The sequence below is a fragment of the Suncus etruscus genome, chromosome 4, assembly GCF_024139225.1.
Source record: "Suncus etruscus isolate mSunEtr1 chromosome 4, mSunEtr1.pri.cur, whole genome shotgun sequence".
Taxonomy (NCBI): domain Eukaryota; kingdom Metazoa; phylum Chordata; class Mammalia; order Eulipotyphla; family Soricidae; genus Suncus; species Suncus etruscus.
In genome coordinates, this window is record NC_064851.1 from 85,837,458 (window position 1) to 85,860,459 (window position 23,002).

Consider the following 23,002-nt stretch of genomic DNA (forward strand, 5'->3'; position numbering starts at 1 on the left):
ACAGTTCAACAAAATATGAAACTTCAAACATGATTTAAATTACTAAAAACATGTAACCTATCATTAAGGTTTCTGTGTAAAAGAATATTTTCTTTTTTGATACAAGATAAAACATTTAATTTTCTAATTAATTAAATAGATTGATTGTGGTAAGTATAATCCTACACCTATTCTTTGTGTAACCTTACCTATAAGAAAGACCCTCCCATTTCTGGGAGGGGTCTTGGGAAGGTTATAAAAGGTTTGGCCTGAGGGGCCAAAGAGGATTTGCCTGGATGGAGAAGTAGCAGATGAGACATATCTGAAAGAAGTTAAAACACAGGGTAAACTAAGGATGGCATGTGCGTAAATAGGTTTAAGATTATAGGCCACACATGATGGCCAGGGCAAATAAAGATGTTATTTCTCTGAAAGCCTGGCTGCATGTGAGTTTTCTGCCCGCGTTCTCCTGAACCCAAATACTGGCTGGAGGGGGATGCAACCACAAGCCTCCATTCCATCCATCACCATCCACCACCATCCAAGCCCATCCAAAGGGCTTTGATGCTACAGTAAGATGAGGGGGAAATGAAGTAACTGTATACATGAATGCTGTGTGTTGTGTATGTAAACATTTTATGGGATTATTATGTTACTGACCCTACCCTAATCCTGATCTCGGTGATTGTGCCCTACCCTAGGGTGTGACCTGGCATTCTGCCCCCACCCTAGGGTGGTACCTAATTCTGCTTCCACCATTGGGTGGTATCTGATCCCACCATTGGGTGCTTCCTGTTTCTGGGGGATAAAAACAAGGGTCTGTGGAAGGTAAGGGGCTTTTTGGCTGGAACTGAGGCTGAAACCTTGAAACTTCAGTCTTGTCCACCGAATAAAGCTAATATTCCCACAAGCCTGATTGCGAGCTGTTTACCCGCCATTTCACCTCAAAACCGTTGGCTGGACAGGGTGGCAGACGCCTGCTCTGAGCTGCTCCATCCCTCCATCAGTCAACCTCTTCAGGGGCTGACTTGCACAACACATGAGTAAATTTTTTTTTTTATTTTGCTTTGATCTTTGGGCCACATCATGTCATGCTCATGGTTTACTCCAGAGTCTAAACTCATAAATTCCTCTGGCAGAGCTTGAGGGATAATATGAGGTACCAGGGATTAAATTCTGGGGAGTTACATACAAGGCAAATGCCCTATCCTCTGTAATATCTCTCCTGTGCATTGTGTGATAAATCTACTATCAGAACGCCTACTGGTCTCAATTTAGAACTCTTCTTAGATTTCAGATTTTTCATTTTTTAACAGACATATTATGTCTTGGCATTTCTTGTTTGTGCATATTCTTTTAATATTTTAAATACTAAGCAAATATATTAAATTATTTTACTGGTATTTTGTTCTAATTTTACTCTTACAAATAATATTATAATAAATATCTTTAATTCTAATAAAAATAAATGTAAGGCACAGAGACACTGAATTAGGTATAAGAAAACTACCAAGAGTCTTAAAAAGTAAGCTTACATAAATAATTTTATACATCTTATTTACTGTTGTGGCAGAAACCTGGCAGATTAGAATGTGCCCCTTAAAGCCACAGTATCAATAATAGTGCTTTGAATTTTTGAACAACTTCATTTGTGTGATGCTGTTATTCCTAAAAGAACACACCAATTTATGAACACACATAATGAACACACCAATAATGAACACACAGAATGAACAGCTAACAACAAGAGCTTGCTAAATCTTCTACCATTGTATTAATGACTTCATTGGAGATACAATAATTTTTGCAAATGTGTTTGCTATAGCACTTTAACTTTTTCTTTCTTTTTTAATATTTAGTCTATTATTTTTCTAAACTTTTAATTACTTTCACTTATCAGAAAAAATGATTACATATGTAATCATTTTCTTTAAATAAAATTTAAAAAGCTTTATTCCCATCCTCTCCAAAAGCATAGGACAAAGCAAAACAAAACACAATAAACAAACCAGAGAGAGATTGAAGAGCACAGTAATATTCTTCAGACAAGTATTAACAGTGTATCTACCTGCACTGTGAAAGCCTGTAAGATGACTGAATATAGGTCTCTAGCACTTAACAAGGGATTCCGGAAAAACACCTGGCTGTCCTCAGAAGCAGATGTAAATAAATCCCAAGAGAATCATCTTCATTATGCATCTTAGGTTCCCACGGATCCTGATTGTGAGCAAATAAGCTTGGCCTCATCACCAAATGCACAATAAGAACCTTCAGAATTACTGAAACAGCACACTAAATACAATAGCTATTTGAAACATCAGATAAAAAAATTATGTTTAAACATGTGCATTTTCAGGAAATAAAAATTGGTAAAAATTATATACAAAGAGTAAGATATTATTAAAATAGCTGTATATAATAACTAGAAAAATTAAAAACAACAACAGAAAAACAAACTGAAAGCATGAGAAATAGTAAAGCAGGAAGGGTGTTCTCTTTAAGTTCAGCATTTGGACTCAGTCACCTTGTATGTTTCTCCAAACTGCCAGGAACTATCCTTGATATCAGAGCAGCAGTAAGAAGCCTAGAGAACAATCAGGTGTGGCTCCCAAAGAAAAATAAAATAAAATATGTAATTTGTAATAAAAAGTTTGCCTTTGAAATATACTTCCTTTTAATATAACTGAAATATAAATTCCTTTTCAATTTTGTTTCTAATTTAGACTAGTCTCATATTAAATTATCTATATTTTAAGGAATAACTGAAGTGCTATGATGAAACACAGATTTCACATTCCAGGACAATAGTATTAAATCTCTTAGTTTTCTAACGAGTTAGAAACCTATAGATAAAATCAACTTTTTGAAGAGCTAGTCAATCTTTAAAATAAGTTTAAACTTTTCAATCTTTCAAAAGCCTACATTTAGAAAGGTAACAGTCTACCTGAGGGGAGGAAGGTTAGTTGAGACCTAAATTTCAGTCTTACTTCAGAGTTAATCTTTCTGTAATCTTAGGTTTGGAGAAAAGAAGCTGTTTCCAAAAGTAACACCCTCTTCTGGAAAGAGCTCACACCTATTGTCTGTTGCTATCAGAATGAAAGTATCAACCTTCCCCACCCCAACTCAGGATAACCATGAAAGGTTATCCCTGCCAAATTATCTAAATTAGATATCTTAATTAGATATGTTATCCAGGTGGCTGAGATCTTTGTTGAGATTGACTGAATAAATCATTTATCTGTTCAAGATTTCTCCCCTTCCAAGATTTTAATCTTTATTTTCTCAATAAATATTGTTAACTTTCCCCAACAAGCAACCTGCAAATTTCAATCTGATTGTATGATCCCAAGGAAAATAAATTGTAATATTGTAAAACCATTATCCATACTTTAGGTCTTTAAATTCTTTTAGTTAATTCTCTTCTAGACTAATCTTTATAATTCACTAACTTATTTAAATCTTAATACATACAATAATAACAAAAAACTCTTATTTTTCTAATTTATGATTCATATAAATTTTTTATTTCTATCTTCCTATATATTTTTTCCATATTTTTATAATATTTAGATCCACTTTTCAAATCATTCACTCTGTTCTGCTCTTGAGTCAGATTTGGGATCTTTTCTGGTTTCCTACTAAATCACAGCTGACATCAGTCTAGAATTAAAATATTTATTCTTTATAATTTAGACTAATTTTCTATTTCTCTAAAATTAATTTTAACCACAATAATTCAAAATAATATTTGAATCAGATATTACTGATCAGATCAGTTATTACTCTAATACACCAGAGTAAACTTATAGAGATTTTTAATAGTTAATTATAAAAGACTGGAATTTTAATAGTCAATTTTATACAAGTAGTTGAAATTAACCACACAAAAGCATTCACATCTATGGCTCTTCTAACTTTCAAAAAGCTGATTTTTAAGCATTTACCAACCCTCCACTCCATTGTCTCTTTCCCGTTAAAAAGCCTGATTTTTCTGGTGTTTATTTTTTTAAAATAATGTCTTTATTTGGGGTCAGAGCAGTAGAGCAGTGGTAGAGCACTTGCCTTGCACATGGCTGACCCAGGAGGGACCTTGTTCAATCCCCACCATCCCATATGGTCCCCAAGTCAGGAGCAATTTCTGAATACATGGCCAGGAGTGACCCCCTGAGCGTCACCAGATGTGGCCCCAAAAAGGTCTTTTTTTTTTTTTTTAATGAAAATAAAATTAGGGTTGGAGAAATAGTACAGTGGAGAGGGCACTTGTCTTACATTTATCTGATCTAGGTTAGATCTCTGGCATCCCATAAGAGCCCCCAAGGACTTCCAGGAGTAATTCATGAGTGCAGAGCCAGGAGCATTTCTGGGTGTGACCAAAAACAAAAACAAAAAAAGAAAACAATTGTTAAAAAATTATTTAAGGATATTTAAAGCCTGAACTGCTTTCTGATTTGCCTATTTTAGTAATCTTGATATCCTAATTTAACAAATTCTATGGTAGGGAATCTATTTTATAGAGCCTCTCTTGAAAGGAAATTATTCTAAAACTTATTTTTTAAATGTATGACTCAAGGTCACATTTTTCTCTAGACTACCATCTTTTGCTTAAAGGTATCACTTTATCTGTCATTAGGGAGTAGATTTTTAATATCATTCATTATATTCTTATTATTTAAAAGAACTAGAACACATTAACAATTTACTTCCTTCTCGGTGGTCTTCTAAGAGAACAATGGAAACTAAATTTACTTCCATTCCCCACCTCCCTCCCACTGACTGCACAGTGGCTGCTGAGACAGGAGATGTCTTGCATATCACTTTAGATTCCTGAACCTTGTCAAGTAAGCTGCTCTTCTGCCAACAGGTTCCAAGGTGCTGTCATCATTCTATTTCACTGCTGGGTCAGCAACACAATGGAAGCCACTGTTTTTTATCTTCCTGATCACACCTTTGTGACCTGTGCTCTGAAAATCTTGCTAAATTAGCAGGTGATTTGCAAGTACCCTAGCTTGCTCTTTTTGGAGGTACTCTGCTTACCTTTTTCTGATTCTATAACAGAACAGCATACCTGGCACTCACAATCCTGTTTCTTAAGAAAGTTGCTAGGCTATTGCACCCCACTCTTCCTACTAAATAAAATAACTTGATGCTTAATCACTAAATCAGAACTTTCAATTTGCATAGTGTATCATCACATACTTATTTTAATACTTGGAGCTCTATTCTCACATGTCACGTTGATAAACCTCCCTAGTATATATAGCCCTTGGTAAAAATTTCCTCTTGTGTTTCTTCAGTATACTTGAAAAGCACTGAATCATTTTGAATGAGAATATGAGTAAAGATGATATGTTGAAAGAACTGGTGCAATATGTGTCAAATATCACAGTTGCTAAAGAATCTCAGCCTAGCTCTCCTATCTCTCACTTTCACAGCAAAATGCAAAAGCACATTTTTCTTGCATCAATGTGGAGAGCAGGGGAACTAAACTGGACCAAGAAATGAGAATATTTCACTGTATTTTAAAATATATACATACTTTTACTGTGATACTTTATCTTACCTTTCTTAAGTTTTCTCTGCTCCAAAATATCCCTTATTAAATTGCTATAAATTTTCTTTAATTTTACACCTTCACATAATTATGGAAAGAACAGGAAATCATTTAATTAACTTTTAGAGATAAAATAGATAAAACATCTGATATTTTAAGTTGCCTTTCTTACTCTGAATTTTAAGACATAGACATAAAAACTCATCCTTTAACTTCCAGCTTTCTGTCTCACATATAAAAGCCCTAGAAATCATCACTTTACTACAAGAAAAGAACTACATAACTTGAAAATCAGCGATTTTTCTTAGTCATTGAAGAATTGAGGTTGCAGATCCAACAGTCACAGCAAAGTCTAAAGAAACAGAGATGTTAGTCATCATATCTAAGATTTTATTAGATGACAGTAGATGATGTTTTAAATAATACCTAAAATAGTAGAAATATGGATGGGGTTGGGGTACTCCTGGCATGGAGTACTCATGGATCACTACGTTTGGGGCGGAGGGGACTAGGGATTGAACCTGGTCAGGCATCATGCCTTTCTGCTATACTAATGTCTCCAGCCCCAAAATTGTGGTAAAATTTAAATAGTAATCCTGTTGCATTTCTGAAGACTGGACTCTTAGAGATATTATTATGGCCTCATCTTTGTTCTTATTTTTACCTCATGAGCTTACAAGATTTTTGTAGTGGAAATTCAAAACTGGTATCTCATATTAGTAGAGAAATTAAAAACATTCAATATTACTTATTATAATATATCTAGGGTATCCTCTATAATAGAAGTATCTTTTAAAAAAAAAAAGTTTACCAGAGATATATCTCACTTAGAGGAAAGATTTTTTTAAATATATTCTGTTCTAGTTTTTCTTTTTTTCTTTTTTTTTTTTTACGTAAAAGAAGAAAAACATACACTTAGATTATCAGAGTCTGTGCCTCAGGGAAATAGGTTGGGAATGCTAGGCTGCAGTTAATGAAAACAATAGAAGACAGAAAGGTAAACGGTTCTACCACTGGAGATACCATTTGAAAGCAGTTGCCCTGAGGCACAAAACTACATAATACTTTTTAATCAAGGAACTATAGAATACCTCATTGGCCTTTCCTATTCTCATACCTAGAGGGCTCAAGCATTATACTGTTAGTTAAAAGAACAGCAAGATTCAGATTCTTTAAGAATGAAAACTTAGAGAGACTAAAGTTAAGAAGTAAACTGCAGTAGGGAAGAGTCTGGTTTCTACTTAGGCCAAGGGATTCACTCACTTGTCCTTATAAATTCAAAGCCATGAGAGCAGAATTCCACCTAAAACCCATTTTAAGTTTTACAGATCTTGCATGATCTTTGACAAGATTCCAGATACACATGTGCCCATTTTTTAATGAAAATTAAAATAGGAGTGTTCATTAAAGTATTGAACATTATATAGATGCAGTGATTGTCCCAGTCTAGTTGTTACCCCACCTTTCGGTGAGTCTTACGCTGCTCATTTGGGAAGTCCGGGGTGAAAATTGGGTGATCAAAAACACTTCTGTTTTTAATAATGACAATTTAAAATATCCAACTTAAAATTACAACTTAAATAATCCTAAAAGAATAGTCTTAAAGAAGTGGCTCATGATTACCCAAGTTTCTTTACTTCAAGATAGTATGGTAATGTCCTAGTTTTGTATCTTTGATGCAATAGAAATATTCAGAGTGTGCGACCACAATGCAGAGTCTGTATTTCTCTAAAAATGTCTTTGCCAAATGCAGGAGTTGCAGGAGTTGCAGTTGATGAGAGTGAAGCAAATGAGTAAAATTACCCTTTAAAATGAGCCTTTTCCTAAAGGAGTTATGTTTTTATTAAAGTATTACTATGGGAATGGAACTTCTGGGAGGGTCACAGCATCTCCTGACAGGACCTGCCAACTGTTTTCTGGCAATTCTGTTGGTTTTGAGGTGATAGAAAGAATGTCTTCTGAATGATTTGGGTGGGGAGCTAGCTGAACCAGCCAGTGAAAGGTTGGGATGATTAATGAAAAAAAAAGAAGAAAAAAGAAAAAGCAAAACAATACAAGTAACTTGATTTAAACTGATGGCTTTATTTGGGAACCAAAAATCTTAAGTAATCTTTTGAACCTTGAACCACATTTTCCCCAGAAATTATGCCATTTTATTTTCTAGTAAAATTTGGGGGGGAAGGTTATGTTACTGAGAAATGAACTGAGATGAATATGTGGAAGTTTTATTTAATGGCATAGTGTACTAGAAATATGAAAGCCTGCAGGAGATTTTAAATTACAACTCTTGTTAAAACTTTTTAAAAGATTGTGAAATTACCAAAATGCACATGAAATCAAGTTTTAATATACTGTATGATGGGTGGATGATGAGGCTGTCCATTGTACCATTTCTTTCTTTGAGTTCTCAGGCATGGTTTGGCAGTGCAAGAACTCTGTAACATTAACAAATTCAATAAAAATTAAATATATGGAAAAAAAAGAAGAGACAAAATTAAGGACAAGAAAAAAATATGAAAATTTTGAGACCTTTTTACATCTTCTGAATCAAAGATAGTAAAGTGTTTTTGTCTTGCCTTGCACATGATCAGACTGGGTTTGATCATCATATACTCCCCATCAGGAGTGATACCTAAACACAGACATAGTTAAGTCCTAAGCACTACTCAAAAACCATAATAAATATCCCATTTTAGTAAATTAATAGAAATTTCAAATTAACAGCATATTTACCTAAACTTCTCTTCCCTTTACAATATACCTAGCACTCAACAAAAATTGCATGGTATGTCAAAGCAAAAAATCATGCAATCTGAAGAGATAATCCAATCTTCAGAACAAATATTCTGTATACCAGATTTATTACACAGGCAATTTAAGAGTTAAAAGAATACACTAATGCAAATGAATTTAAAAAATAAAAAAATTATCACAAATGAAAACAACTTAAAATAAGTAAAATCAGGTGCTGGAGCAATGGTGCAGCAGTAGGGAGCTTCCCTTGCACACACTAACAGACTGCAGTTCAATCCCCAAGCGTCCCATATGGTCTCCCAAGCCAGGAGCAATATCTAAGCGCATAGCCAGAAGTAACCCCTGAGCATCACCAGGTGTGGTTCAAAAACATATATATATATATATATATATATGTGTGTGTGTGTGTGTGTGTGTGTGTGTGTGTGTGTGTGTGTGTGTGTGTGTATGCATATATATGTAAAATCAGATGTAAGCAAAGTCTTAGGAATTTAAAATTAAACAGATGCTAGAAATCAACATCTAGAAAACATTTTTAAGCTTCTTCAATAGGCTCAACATAGAATAGATAGCTTGAATATACATCAGAGAAAGTTAAAAGAAATGCAAAGAAAATTAAAATTGATACCTATGAAACTATCATGACAATGGTAGAGAATGAGAGAAATAGAATGCCTGTCTCGAACGAATACAGGCAAGGGTGGGGGAGGAGTGAGATGAGGGTCATTGGTGGTGGGAATGTTGCACTGGTGAAGTGGGATGTTCTCTTTTATAACTGAAACCCAACTATACACATATTTGTAATTATAGTGCTTAAATAAAGATATTAATTAAAAAATTAAAAAAAAAGATGTAGCTGACCCTGGATGGACCCAGGTTCAATTCCTGTCACACATTATGGTCCCCCAAGCCTGTGAAGAGTGATTTCTGAGGGCAGAGCCAGGAGTAACCCTTGATCACCTCGGGGTGTGACCCAAAACAAACAAACACACAAAAAGATGCCAAAGACATACAAATTAAGATTTGTTTATTGTTATGTGAAAATTATAAAATACTGTTGAGAGAAATTGGATATAATTGTTGTGATATGGTATATGTAACAGAAATTCAGTATTTTCAAGATGTATTTTTCTCAAATTGATATACAGATACAATAAAAATCTATTTGCAAAAGACAACAACAACAATAACAACAACAACAAAACCAAGTAACTTGCTCAAGAGAGCTCTGGCATCTCCAAATGTGGAATCCTGAAAACACTGGCATCAAAGTAGGAAAGTTTGAAAGTCTACATCTCAACAAGGGAAATGCAGACTATGTAGTTGAACACATGTACCCAGGCAACACATATGCAAGACTTTTTTGTTCTAATTTGAATTTATAGTGTCTTGTCTTCTAAACTTGCCCCTAATGGGGCTATTCACTTTAGGCAAGTACTGTTGAGAGGCTGCAGGTGGTTGCCAGAAAAAAGGTTAGGATTCTCTTTAATATTTCTTTCCTGAACTTCATTCCTGCTGGAGCTTCTCCCTAAGGTAGAGTTTTCTCTGGGTCTGCCATGGTGTCAGGTGAAACTTACCAATGACGAAGTAGCTCCTCTAAATCCTGTCACTTGGTTTTCTTACATCTCAAGAATTAATTAATTGCCTTGGTGGGATCTTTCTCTACCTGCCTGTCTGCCTGCTTCAAAATTAAATCATCAGTACAAAATATCTAAGGAATACACACACACACACACACACACACACGCACACACACGCACACACATGCACACACACACACACACACACACACACACACACAGAATAGGAATGCCAAATAAGAAAGAAAAGAGAAATGAAAGATATGCTTGAGGTAGCTATTGTTAATAGAAGTTCAAAATTAATGATCAAGCTACAGGTCTATGGAGCTCAAAGAAACATAATCAACATAAATATAAAAAGGTATCACATATATAAGGATATTATACTATGAATTAACAAATAAAAAAGAAATATCTTCAAAAGACTTCTAAAGAAATGCATGAATAGGCATATGTCACCAAATTGAAATGTAACATAATTGTAGTTTCAGTCTCTCTCAGAAATGTAATCTTGGTTAGCTGGAATTATCTAGTAAATTAATCTACCTAAAAACACTTTTAAAATTCAAAAAGTCAATCTTGACCAAAACAAATCTCTTTTTTCTTCTTTTGTCCCTTTCCAGGTATAAAAAAAAGTCTATGTTATAGTACCATGTAGAACTCCTTTTTATTTGCTAAATGAGAGGCTTTCTAATTCATTAATCCATTAATAAAACCAACTTAGAAATTCTTATTTAGTTAAATAAATTTTGGTTCTGTTTGTTTATTTTGGTTATTGGACCACAATGAGCAGTGCTCAGGGCTTACTCCTGGATCTGCCTTCAGGGATCACACATCGCAGGTTGGGACTGGGGGTTCTGAACCATATGGAGTGCGAGAGATCCAACCAGAGTTAGCTGCATGCAAGGCAAACAATCTGTTCTATCTCTCTAGCCCTGAATTTTTATTTATTTATTTTTGGGGGGGAGCACACCCATTTGACGCTCAGGGGTTACTCCTAGCTATGAGCTTAGAAATCGCTCCTGGCTTGGGGGGACCATATGATACATCGGGGGATTGTACTTTGGTCCATACTAGGCTAGTAATTGCAAGGCAGACGCCTGACATCTAGTACCACAGTTCCGGCCCCGAATTTTTATTTTTGAAATAATAAATAGAACCCGGAGACTGAAAGAGAAGAAAAGAACTAATTTTGAAGCAATCTAGAGGCTGTTTTCTGGTTTAGGAAAGTTAAGTACATCAGTTTTCCAAATAAAAGAACTGCAATCGATCAACACTGTATGAGGCATAGTGCTAAAAAGAGAGCTAAAAATGATAAGGAAAACATCAATTACTAATGGGTTTTCTGCATAGAGAGGAAACTATAATACCAAATTATTTGCAACTTGTATTATTTAATCAAATTTCAAAAATAGTGAATTTGATGATCCAAGCTTGGATTAGAGGGCAAAGAAAAAGAATTATGGTTATGCGTCTTGCCTCACATGCAGCTAATTCCATTTATATCCCTGGCACATCATTTGGTCCGTTGAGTACTGCCAAGAGTGATTCCTGATTACAAGTCTGGTATAAGGTCTGAAACCTACAGATATGGCCCAAAATCCAATCCTGTAACCACAAAATTAATTTATAAAAATAAACTTATTTCTGTCACTTAGCAATGTCACCAAGGACTCAGATGGTTTCTATCTTATTGATTTGTCATTCTCATTCTTCCCTACCCCCACCCCATATGCCTACCCTGTCTTCAAATAATGCTTTTGTGTTCAAGAAAAGGGAAGGTTTGGAAAAAGGCTTTTACCTTGTGACTAGTATCCCCTGGACAAAATTTCAGTAAATTGTACTGAGAATTAAAAGATCACATGACCATAAAGATCAATGATTAGCAAGAGAAATTAAGTTACAGTTACTAATTTTTTTCAGCAACTAATTTAAGAGTAGTATTAGTCATCCACAAGAGGAAAGCAACAGAAAAGACAAGCAGATATGGAAAAAGCATCTTCCCTGATTCTTAGGTTTGAAAATATGAAAATCATCTGTCTACTTTCTTCCATTCCATTCTCATCGCTCAGTATCTATGCTGGTTGGATCACTGCCTCACTCTCAAGAGTATGTGACAATAGCTGTTCTTGCACTCAAAGATATCCACACTTTGAAAAGTGATCATATTCTGCTTTCAACTAAAGAGGTTTAGTGTGACAGAAAAAATAAAGTTAAAGATAAACTTAAGATTCTGGAAAGCATAAGAAGAAAGCCAGCAACACAGAAAGCGAAGATTCACCTCATGTCTTTATTCGCACTATCTACACAAAACAGGCTTTCTGTTTATTTAACTTTGTTATTTGTTTGTTTATCTTTTTATCTATTACAATTCACAAGCACTAATAACTGAGGGAAGAAATGTAACCATATAAAGCAACAATTGTCTACAAGCAGAGCCCTTGTAGATAAAAGACTAAATTAATTTAATAAGGTCTGAGATTTTAAGCATAGGAGAATATTAGTAAAATTATTCACTCTAATTAGTGATAAAAATAATAAAACTATAGTGAATACTTTAATAATTTCAAAATTACAAACCCATCATCCTCTGTTATGTTTATATCCTGTACATTTTAAAGAGACCTTTCTGAAGATTCCTTCAAATTAATTTCAAAATCAGGAAAAAATTGGGTGCTGAAAGGAGATAAAGTTGTATGCATAATAACCCTTCAGTAGCAATATTGCAAAATGCAATGTCTAAAGGAATAAAAAAGAAAGAGAGGGGCCCGGAGAGATAGCACAGCGGCGTTTGCCTTGCAAGCAGCCGATCCAAGACCAAAGGTGGTTGGTTCGAATCCCGGTGTCCCATATGGTCCCCCGTGCCTGCCAGGAGCTATTTCTGAGCAGACAGCCAGGAGTAACCCCTGAGCAACGCCGGGTGTGGCCCCCCAAAAAAACAAAACAAACAAAAAAAAAAAGCGAGGGAGAAAGGATAAAATATCTGCTATAGAGGCAGGTAGGAGGAGGAGAGCCAGAGAGAAACTGGGGATATTGGTGGCAAGATCTGTACACTGGTGAAGGGTGTGGTACATTATATGACTAAAACTCTATTATGAGCAACTTTATAACTATGGGGGAAAAACACTATATTAGGGAAAACCTTGTAAACTACAGTGTTCAAATAAAGTATTTTTATATAAATCTAATAAAATAAAAATTTAAATCTATTCTGATAGATTTAAATCTATCTTTAAATAGTTAAATTTAATAAAATCTAAATAAAAATTTAAAAATTTGGGAAAATATTCCAAAGCAAAAATCACCAAAATGGGATCATGAAACAAGAAAGAAACTAACTGGTAAAGAGAAGGGTCACAGGAAGGAAACATGTTCAGAAGAGAGCCAAGATCAGAAAAAAGATTGAGAGACAGTTTAAAACCTTTAAAATTAATTCTTACTGTTATTCTTTGGAAATAATATGGATTAATAACACCTAGAAAAATTACATTCTGAACATCATAGAAAGATAAGGGAGAAACAGCATCCTTTTATCATTTCTCTACATTCCAGGAACCAGTCCTATTGAACTTGATACTTTAGATTTCAGTACTGACTGAACATTACTGAAAGAGTAACTCTATACTCAGTAGAACATGCACTGCTTACCATCAATACAGGAATATATTATTATTCAATGAAGTTTCAATTGCCATCCAGAGAGATTGACCAAGATAAATAACTAGCATCATACTAATATTCAAAAGGTACTTGTTCCCACTGTCATAAAAAAAATTCTTTCTCTCATGTGATAAAGTTTATGCTGTAAATTAAATCTCTAAAGTAATGGAAGAAATAACCCATGACACTAGTGAGGGAAATTAAATTAGAGTCACTAATAGCAGGTCAGCACAGTCTGAGCAGAGGTAATGGAAGTGACCACATGAATGATAAGCAGGTCTTCTGAAGGCTGTGACAAGTGTCTCTCAGAGAGTCTATTCATCTAGGTGGCAAGCAATTGCAGTCAAGACACTAGCATGTTTACAGTGCAGCGCAACCCCCCATCTATGCCAGAACATGTCAACCTTTGTAAGGGGGATGTTCTAATTCCCTACTGCAGGCCATTAGGGAGAGTTAAAAATGAGTCTCCTGTTTTCTGGGTAAATCAATTTCTCATCCCCTAGAAACCTTTCTGGCCAGAGCAGATGACCTTTAGAGAAAATAAAAATTCTAGAACTATGCTTAAAGAACTTTATTTTCTAAAGTGTTATGGGAAAACAAACACAAAATTGTTCCACAGTTCAACAATCAGAGGATGGCTAAAACAAATGGAGTTATTTTAGCTTAGTTGTTAAAGCTGGGAAGCATGGTAATGTTAGTGACAAAAATAAGCTATTATGTGGGAAGTTAAAATTGTACATTGCTCTTTATAGGTAGCCTTTTGGACTCCAGCTGTAATTTACTTTCTATAACCCAATCAAGAGCACTGAACTTTTGATATAAACATAATAACCAAGTAAATAACCCAGCTACTGAAAAAGAGGACAAGTGCAGAGACTAAGGAGTGAAGAGAAGTTAAAAGTCACTTCAGAGAAATCATTGATGTCTGATAAAGCAAATAAATTTATTTCATCATATGTTTTTGACTAACAGCTCTTATTATAGGTGACAGGAGCATGTCAAATGATTCTTTTATAAAGAGGAGTGTCTATTAAAAACTAAAAGTGCATAAAATATGCACTTAAACTTATGTAACAATGTAAAATCTAATATATATGTCTATTGTCTCTAAAATCTAAATACAAACTAAATACAAAGAAAAATTATCTTTGCTTGCACACATTTTTTAATTGCTTTAGTTAGATAGTAGTTAGAATCTGTAGTAATATTAAATGTTAAATAGTTCATGTGATATCCTTTATCTGCATTAAACATGAAAATTTAAAAGCATCAAGATAAAAATTTGTACTAGTTAACTTTTTATTTATTTGTTTTATTTAAACACCTTGATTACATACATGATTGTGTTTGGGTTTCAGTCATGTAAAGAACACCACCCATCACCAGTGCAACATTCCATCACCAATGTCCCAAGTCTCCCTCCTCCCCACCCGACCCCCGCCTGTACTCTAAACAGACTTTTTATATTTAAATGAAAAATTTGATATATAAGGCAATATAAAAATTACAAATATGTTATTTTTAAATACTTGATATTTATTCAATTAAGGAAAATATAAATTTTGGATTTTGAAATTTTTTATTTGTTTGATTTGGGGTCATACTCTCAAGTGCTCTTTACTTACTCCTTGCTTTGCACTCAAGAACCTATCAGGCTCAGGGTATTAGATGCAATGCTCATGATCAACCCAGGTAGTCCGCATGCAAGACCATCTCCTTACCACTCTACTCTTCCATATGCTGTATAAGCATATGAAGTCAAGTCAAAACCTAATTAATTAGTCAGAAAAAGAAAATGAATGGCAGGTTCAAACCATATTTACTAAATGGAAAGCATAATTCAGGAATCACGTGAATCTATTAATCTATTTAATCATGTAAAGACTCATTGTCTTGGTAATTTTCTATGTAGTGGATCAAATTGTTGGTATCTTGGGTTTGGTTTTCATCTATAAAGTAAAAATTTAAATTAAAATCTTATAAAATATGTTTGGGAGTAAAATTTTACATGGGTTTGCTGTACTGAATTAAATTCATTCATTTTATAACTAATACCATTTAAGTATACAAACAAGTGGAGCTATAAATATAAGTGCTGTGACATGTAAATTGACCCATTTTTAGTTCTATACATGCAGACTAGTAATTAAAGATCCAACTCACTGGTTCTTTTGCTAAATAAAATGAAGGCAGAAAAAGGTCCCCATTTAGCAAAAAGATAACATTAGTTCTTTGAATTATTCATTTTCAATTACTATTCTATTTTTACCAAAATAGAATCCTAAAAAATGAGCATCTTACAGATGTTGGTAGCAATTTTCTTAAAATAGTGGGTCTTGCCTTTCATATGGTAAAGAATATCTCTAATTTCTATTATGAAGCAAATTAAATCAGAAACAGCAAATGTTAATTTGGAAGAAACATATCTTCATTAGCAAAGATATAATTTAATTCTATATATATTTATGATGATTTTGTATTTATGTAAGAATTTTTAAATGGGTTGAGTGATGTTGATTGAATATAACTAGATTGATTTCAAATTAAATTAAAGATCTTTTATTTTTTATTTTGTTATAAATTTAAAAATCCTATTCTCTCTCTAAATGTCCACTCAACTTATTGATGGGAAATAGCTGACAGTATGTTAAAAGGTGAATAACTGCTATTGAAAATACATACAAATTTGACTTATTTTGATACTTATGTTTCTGGTTATTTGCAATGTTATCATAAACCATTTACAGGTGGAATAATCATATAAGCAACTTGTATTAATAAATATTTTATAGTTTACAGAATATAATTTATTCATCAATATAAAAACTAACTTCATAGATGAGAAAGAATAAATATTAAAAAATCATCTCAAAGATACCAAAGGGGTAACACATATGTTATTGGAGCACCTTTCTCAAACACCTTGTTCTAAAGATATGCATAATGAATTCACTGATACATATATGCACATCCTTCACCTTCAATATTCTTCAATTAGCTAAAGCCAATATTTAAAAATTCATACCACTACTGGAATTAAGTTAAATTTTTTTCCACTATTTTGGTAGCCTTTGAATAAATCCTTCCCACCTCTTTTTTTAAAAATTTGCATTGTTTTTGCTTTGACAATGATCCTCCCGATTTGCTCTCTACTTTTTTCACCTACTCAATGTTTTCTCTTTTATTATCTCTTCCATTGAAATCTGTTAGTGAGGAACATGGGTAGAAAGAATATCCCCAAGGAAGAAGAAAAGAGAAAAAGGAGAATTCTTTTCTCCTTCTCCAATTTTTCCCTTTAAGGTCACCTCCCTAAAACAGAGCACAGAAATTTATTTAAAGTTAATTTTCTCCTCATGGCTTTCTTTAACTCTGTCAGGTCAATGACTTCCTCTCTTCCCACTTGAGTCTTAATAACTGAAAAAAATGGGACAAATCAATTGGGGAAGTTTTAGTTCACTTGCACTCTTCCTCCTGTTATTCCTACAACACTATTCACACCTGTGTAAATAGTCTCTTTATTAAACTTATCTAAAATTAGCCAGTTGAAATGTGCCATCTGCTGAGGTGAATATTCTGCTATTTGATTAAAGAACAGGAGTATGGTAAGTATAGGGGAAAAGTCCTTGAGAATATGTCAAAGATGGTATAACCAGAAAAGATTCATTTATACTGCTGCTCAAGGACCCATCAACCAATATGACATGAGACAGGTTGAGGAGGAGCTTTATTGCCAACAAGGGGCCAGGTTGAAAGATGGTGGGTTCATGTCCTCAAAGCAAACACCTTGAGTAATCAATCACAAGAAGTAGTTTTTATAAAATAAAAAAAAAAAAAGAATAAGGAAGCACATCTTAGAAAGGGTGGGTTACAGACCGGTGAGCGACAGAATAATCAATAAATATACTCAGGAGGTGAATTCCCGAGGCACATTCACTTCCAGTATTACTACAAGAAACAATTTCTGATAAGGTTTCTGTCTTCTTATTCTTTTTGAAAAGATAGGAGGAGGAAAGTCTCAATCCTTTTCAATCATCTAACAGATTTTCTGGTTTCTAATATAAAATTCAACTCTACATTTATCTGGCCAGTTTAGAGACACAGGACACAAATGGAAGGATTAGCTGTTAATGGGAAAATTGATATAGAAAAAAGTCTGAAGTGAGTTCAGGTGAAATTTGGCTGATACAAATGGCTGTGAGATGAGGAAGCTCACGTGTGAGGGCAAAGTTCCTGTGAGTAAGGCACTGAAGAGAGTAGATGAGATTGGAAGGGAGATATGAATGTCAATTTCTGAAGCACAGAATAGCCTAAGTAGGCTATAAAAGCAAACTATAAGTATTGGGAAATGTTCAGTGCCTCTTTAAATTTATACTTATGACTGAAAAAGGGGACAAACAGTATAATTATTTTACTGAATGTGAGTAAACAATTTTACATACAAAAATTTTTAACCAAAGACTAAGTTTGACAAACCTAATTAAAGTGCCCTAAAGTAATGAAGAGAGCATTTAAAATTAAGTAGTTTTCAAGAAATTTAAATTAGGTAGCAACAGGGGAAGAGACTGAAAGGATCTGTCACTTTGCCTAGCCCTATTCTCTTCTGTCTCCTGAAACTCTGCTAAGAAGGCCAAGAAAGACCCAGAGAAAACTGTGTCCCAGAAGTGCCCCAACAGAAAGGTAAATTTCTCTGTCTGTGAAGGCAGGGGAGGTGTCTGACCCTGCTGTGTGTGTAGCAAAAAGAAGAAATTTAAATTAAATAATATCCCACAAGATCTTCCCCAAGTATAGTAAAAACTTAAGTACAGGTACCATAATACGTATATTAAAATTTAGGGAAGAATAAAAATCTGCCCCAGAAAAATAGTTGTTTGATAGAAATTGTATTTCTTAAATTAGTTTTATAAAATAGTAATAAAACAAGTCACATTTTTATTTTATATTATATTAGATAGAAAGATGTATGCACCTATCAATCATTTCTGCCTCTATAGGGATGTGCAAAGCAGTAAACCAGAGTATAAACTATGAAAATTAAGGAAAAGAATTTCATCTCTTTCAGTTTATGATTCTGTCCAACATACCCCAATATCCAAAAAGGAAAAAAAAATGCCTAAACCTGAGGATACTGAAAATCCAGAATTCTAAAATGGCTGGCAAAGATATGGAGCTCTCTGGTATAATATCAAAGCTCTCCATCCCTTTCCAGAGATAGGACTGGAGAAGGGGTAAGAAAGAAATAAAGCATAGCAAAAAGCTCTTAGTATTTTAACCTAAATACATATACATTATAACCATACAGATATTATATGTCTAATGTACATATACATATACACACACCTACATAAAACAAAATAATAAACTATCAGAATCATAACTTCAAGAATTTTTCTAGCCATAGCAAAACAATGTTCATTATATAGTTCTCAGATATAGTGAAAGAACAAGCTTATTTTTACTAGCTATATATAATATCTGTTAAATTCTCATATTATTAAGATTTCCATTTTTATCTACAAACTAGGAACTGAATTACAATCTTTTAAATTTGCATTATTTCTAAATAAATTAATATAAAGTATGGAAGCAGTAATTTTGTTTGGAATAAATTGAAATATTTTGTGCATATGAGGTGGGTTAACTTTATAACTAAGGATACCTAAAGTCTTTGACCAGGATATCTGGGCTGTAATCCCAGTTAAATTGCTTGTCTCTGCATAATCAGACAAAGTACTTGATTTCTCTAAGCATTCTTATTTTTTTCTTTATGGGGCTGGAGAGATCATATAGAGGTAAGGCATTTGCATCCCATATGGTCCCTTGAGCCTGCTAGAAGCAACTTTGAAGCATAAAGCCAGGAGTAACCCTTGACTGCTGCCAGGTATGACATAAAAAACAAAAAACATAAAACAAAACAAAACAACAACAACAAAAGGCTCCTTTTTTAAAATATTTTTAGCCAGCTCAGTTGCGTGCAAGGCAAATGCCCTGCCACTGTACTATCACTCCAGCCCCAACATTCATTTTTCTTAAAATTACATAGGTAAAATAATAATTTATCAAGTTATGGTACATACTACTGTGTTTAATATATAAATGGATAAAATAATGTCACACACCAAGTATTCAGTAATATTAACTTTTACTATTTCACTATTACAGAAATTAATTGAATGCACTTACTAACTTATTAGTAAGTACTTATATAGTTAAAATTAGCTAGTGTTTAAGATGGAAAAAGCAATGTTTTTATCGAGAATAAAATGAAGTTGAGTTTCTAACTTAAGTCTACACTGTCTCGTGTAGACAAATTAACCTAATTCATTCTATATATCATCTATATGTGTTCTCTCAAGGGATTGCTTGGGTCAATTAAGAGCAAGCTTTAGTCACAGTCCATTGATTATTGGCCTGTCAAAACTACTTTGCTTAGGGGCTGGAGAAATAGCACAGTGGTAGGGCTTTTGCCTGGCATGCAACGATCCAGGATGGGACCTCATTTGACCCCCTGCATCCCATATGGTCCCCCAAGCCACAAGCGATTTCTGAGCGCATAGCCTGAGCATCACTGGAAGTGGCCAAAAACAAAAAAACAAAAAACAAACCTACTTTTCTTAACTTCTCTTTCCCAATTCTAATATTTTCCATAGACTTCAGTTGACTATTATCATTGGACAACTTAAAGCAACTTTAATTGCCAACAAAGACTGGTTAAAAAGAATTCTATATACTATCTCAATTTATACTTGATAAATCCAGTATCCTTAAGATTGAGTTTAATGATGCTATTTTATGATGCTAGAGAGCTGATAGAGTTATTACACAGAACTATAAGAAAAAGTATATTTAAATGTCAAATAAAATTTTATTTCCTTCAAGCAAATGAGTTTTTTACACACCTTCCTTAATTTTAAAGTAATGTCACCTCAAGGAAAGTTCAAGCACCCCCTTAGCCACTGAATGGCAATGTTCATCTCAGGAGTTTAGTGCTTGGGGTTGGCCTGTGCTCAAGAAGTCAGTAGACCAGTTAGTGCTGAAGACTAAACTCAAAGATTCTTCCTGCAAATTTTGCTTTACTGCTTTGTCTATTTCCCCAGTTATATGTAAACAATTTTTTGATAAGTCAAAAGTAAGAGAAGCTCTGTTTATTTAATATCTTTCATTTTTCTTTATTACTTCTCATTCACCCATATACTGAAGCAATTATAAACAGTTTCATAAGTGCGGGATGACAAAATTAGATTTAATAGATAAAGAAATATTGGTTGTAAAAGGCCTCAAAGTCAAGTAAAAATTTGAATATTTTTTATTATTAGGATTTCTTTCACATGTGAGGAAAATGATATGACCTCATGACAAGGCATGCAATATGCATGTCTCCCTTATCAAGGGAGGCACACTCCAGATGTATCTTTTGGCTTTCCTGGTGCAGTGCCTAATTTTCCTCCCAAGAAAAATTTTAGCCAGAAGGCCTGTTGAAGAAGCCAATCATAACCCCAGTGTGGATTACTGGCTATATTTCTGACATGGCTATGACATTATATTTATCTGTCTTTTATTTGATTTTTGTCTCCATTACTAACTACAGAAATTTGGCCTTAGTTATCCTGCAGTCATAAAGAAATTTCAGTACCAAAGAAAACTGCTAGAAGTTTCCTGCTGGCTGAGATATTTGCAACTCAAAGTCCAAGCCAGCTACCTCTATTTCTGTCAGCCTATTTGCCTCCTAAGGCCAAGTCAAAACTTAGCATTTTCAAGACAATGGTCTTCTCTCCTTGCTTTTGAGCACCACAGCAGAATGATTTTGCCTCAGGGACTTTCCCTGTCACTTTGAATACCTGCTTACAAACAGGTTTGGTCAGTGTAGAATTAGGCTATTTACTAGGTTTAATTCTGTTACTCTTTCTTTAGTTTTATCTCTTTCTATTACCAGATCCCTCAGGTTAAGGATATTTGTTATTAGAAAAAAACCAGGATTCCTGCTTTCCCTTAATTTACATCAGTAATAACTCCTAGGACCATGAACTACTTTGATATGTAAGAAATTAGCCTTCCTTTTATCCTCTGAATCCTAACTGAAACCTATTCTATTCTAAGGTTACAAACCATCTAAAGCTATGTGTCTTTGTTCTAAAATCAAACAATGTACATTGATAGTTCCTGTAGTTTGAAAGAAACAAATGTTGTCATTTCTTTTATGATATGATTCTCTCTTTACCCTTTATATACTCCCTTACCTGAAGATTAAATTTGTCGCACTCTTGCCAGAAATGTGTTGATCCCACAAACACTGCGTGTGGTATCATTATTTCATATTTCATATTCATCTGCTTGTGTACCCATTTTCTTCTCGTCAAGTACTATGACCCATGAGAATTGCTGAGATGCAACATGTCTACAGCACCTCATTGTCATCTAAAAGAGATACACTTGACTTTATAATTGGACATAGCACCTGAACTTTGTACTAATAAACTTTTGACTTCAAATCACTCAAATTAGGTCACTAATTCTAGTTAGAATTGAAAGAAAATTTTACTGTTTTTCATATCACTTCTCCTAGTTAGAATCTAGTACAGTTCTTAAATGGATGATCTCACAAATCTTCCTCCATATATTAAAATCCACAATATTCACATTTTAGCACAAAGAACAAAACATATATATTATTATTTTAATATTATTGAAAGCTCTAAAACTTATCAATAAAAAGTTATTGATTACACTTTCATCACAAAACTAAAGTGATCTATAAGATAAATATAAATAGAATTATTACCTAAAATAAATACACACACATGTAATATTCAGCTAGAATTCAGCTAGAAGTACAATTTATAGAGAAGTCATCATTTTTCCATTTTGTCCTTTGGCCATAGTATCATGAAAGATTTAGGTTAGGATGATGTACCTGAAAAGAGGTGTCAAAAACTAGTTACACCAGCCCCCACTGCTGTAGCTCATGGAACTTAAAGGTCAGGTTGTATCTAATCCTTTTTGCCCTTATATGGAACTTATACTACCTCAGTGGATGTTATGCCCTTATAAGGAACTTATACTACCTCAGAGGATGTTATGCTCGTATAAGGAACTTGTGCTACCTTAGAATGTCTTAGCAAATGTTATGACCTTATAAGCAAATCATCTATATCCCCTCTCCCACCTCCCCTTCTTATGGTATATAAGGATAAACAAAGAAAGCCACGTGGTCCTTTGCCTCTGTTTGGTTCTAGATGGGCACTGGACCCTGGCTGGCCAGAATAAAGAACCCACTTGAGCTTTTGCCTGAGTGACTGTCTCTGTATTTCTCTGTGTTGGAGCAGCATCTGGACTACCGAATCTTTAATTTGACGAGCCAGCCAGGAGTCCTTGATCTACCCAGAGCAGACTGGTGAACCAACGACTTGGTGGGTTCTAAGCAGTGTGTCTTGTGTTGTTGGTCGTGATTTGATGTGTGTTGGAAATAGCAGTGTGTCTTATG